The sequence below is a fragment of the Dipodomys spectabilis genome, unplaced genomic scaffold (assembly GCF_019054845.1).
Source record: "Dipodomys spectabilis isolate Male_0828 unplaced genomic scaffold, ASM1905484v1 ptg000183l, whole genome shotgun sequence".
NCBI lineage: Eukaryota > Metazoa > Chordata > Mammalia > Rodentia > Heteromyidae > Dipodomys > Dipodomys spectabilis.
The window spans coordinates 111,320-113,846 of record NW_024870860.1 but is presented as its reverse complement, the minus strand read 5'-3'; the positions used below and the strand labels follow the sequence as shown (position 1 = coordinate 113,846).

Below are 2,527 nucleotides of genomic sequence, written 5' to 3'. Positions count from 1 at the left end.
AGTAGGAATGCTTCAGAAATATGGAGAAAAACATTTTGGAACCAGTGAGTTAAAATAATAACAGAGCAGCAGAGTAAATTCCTTTACAGATTAGAGGAAAATAACATTTTTTTTTTACAATGTGAATTCTGAAGACCAAGAACACTTAGAACGTATCACAAGTTTATACAGAAGACATTGCATTGATACTTTTCATATTCTAATATGTATATTCTAAACCTAATTATTTATATTCCAATCTATTTATTTTAATATATATCTATTTATTTTTCAAATTATCAATTAATTCTAGTAAGTTTCAATGTGTGAAATAAAATATCACCATGTATAAATATAAAATATATAACTATATATAATATAAGAAAAAGGCACATGTTTTGCAATGTTTTGTTATGGTTAGGGTATCAAAGGCAACTGTGTTTTAATGTATTATTCCATTATTTCTACCTCAGTGTTTGGTAGAGTTGGACCTAAAGCTTTACCATTTGTAGATTTACAGCCTAGAGGCAAGAGCAAACACTGTGATTAAAAAATTACCAATTTAAGGCCTAATATGGAGGAGAAACATATAGACTTCTCTTGTAACTATGAAAATATTTGGTGAATGAAAGGCAGTAGTGTAAATTCCTTCCTGGTTGGATGGTAGACTAGCCAGGACATTAGTAGTAATCATGCATGTGAAAATTTTTTCACCTTTTTGGCTTTAGCCACTTTTGAAATGTTAGGTATAAAAACAATTATTTTTTTATAAAATACCTTCTAGTCTAAACGATTCTATCTTAACTGTTCATCTCTCTATGATCTCTTTTAAGATTAGTTTTGTTCCAATAAGAAAATCTAGGCTGTCAGGGTAAGATATTCTGATTGGACTGTTGCTACATGGAAGAATAGTAAAGGGTCAGGTAGACATTTGTGCCAGTAAGACCTCATTTAGGAACTTTTAAGCTGCAGAAGTTTACAAGTAGCTCTTAAGCAAGGCTTAATTTGAATCCATTAGCTCCACAAAGCTAACTCAGTTGATAAGTAAGTACTTGCAAAGGATCACCTTTGGACCTAACTATAAAGGCTTCAAAGTATGTTCAAATTTAAAATGAAAAATATTTAAAATAGTCATTGACAAAAAAATTGCAAATGTGAGCAATCGACCAAACAATATAAGTTTTTTTCCAATATACACAGAATTTTAGAGAAGTAAGATCAATAGCATTTTTAGGAACAATAAGGTTTCCTAGTTACAAAGAGTTAATCAAGGATATATGCCTGTATAAAGACTGCATCATTAACTACTTAAATTTACAGGATACTACATGCTTCAGCAGCCCGTTTACCCAAATTACAATATAGAGATTAACATGGCACTTGCACAAGCATGATATGAAAATGTGTGAAGTATTCCATATTTTTCATTCTTCAGATGCAAGAAATTAAAAACAGTTATTAAAAAATTGATTACACAAATGCAAATGTAACAATAAATGTAATTCATTGATCTGAAAGTTAGTTTGACAACAGTGTACTAAATCCTCAACTTAGAAAGGCCTTTACATAGCATAATCTTAACAAAACTTCTCAAATTAGATATCATTGTCATTTTATCCCAAAGAAATAAAATACTATATAGGCCTAGGATAAAAAGGAATCTTAATCTGTTTCTATAGGGAATGCTATCTGAAATAACACATTTAATAATGAACCGATATATCATAAAACAATGTAGAATTCAAAGTATTATATCCAGGAACAAATGAAATACATTTTGGACATTGTACAAACAAAATACAGATTATTATAAAATATACTTTTTTCAGACAAGCACCAGAAATATCTTTAGTTTCTGTACTACTCATTTCAACAGATAAGTTAAAATGATTTCTGATTTAAAAAATCACAAACTCGGCAGAAATCATTATAGATGTATACAAACAAATCTTGAATATATTTTGACATCAACGTCAGGCAATTCACTTGAAAAATACGATGGAATCCATGAATTTTTAAAGTAAGATATTGCCGTTGCTTTGTATTGTGAAAATATTTTGTACGGACACAAAGATGGATTGGCATTTTTAAAATTTCAGAAACTTAACCAAACCATTATTACTTAGGAGAACAATTTTTACAGCCTTCCACAACTTCAAAGAGGTAGTGATACATATTTATCCTTTTGGCAATATCAAATGCAGCTTCTTCCAAGTTCTTCAGACCTGGTTTCATATAATGCTTCAATAGAAGGAGATCCAGCATATCTTTGCTATTTCTATTTCAACCAGCAAGATACAAGGGGGTCAAGAGGACTTTAGTTTGGGCAGTGGTATCTGCATCATGATGAACTAAGGAAGAAGCCACTCTGGTATTATTCCACATATAAGCACTGTGCAGGGGTGCCCAGCCATTCACAGTTATTGCGTGAATATCTGCCTTGAGCCACCAATTCATGGACAATGTCAAAGTGTCCACTGTAGGCTTTTTGATGAAGAGAGGTATACTCATCATCATCCGTAGTATTCACATGAATGTTCTTTTTGGA

General features: G+C 31.0%; 1 pseudogene; it reads left to right on the top strand.

Annotated features, from left to right (window-relative positions):
- The first annotated feature begins 1,307 nt into the window (after nucleotides 1–1,307).
- Nucleotides 1,308–1,404, top strand: LOC122121124 (annotated as a pseudogene).
- The last annotated feature ends 1,123 nt before the right edge of the window (nucleotides 1,405–2,527 follow it).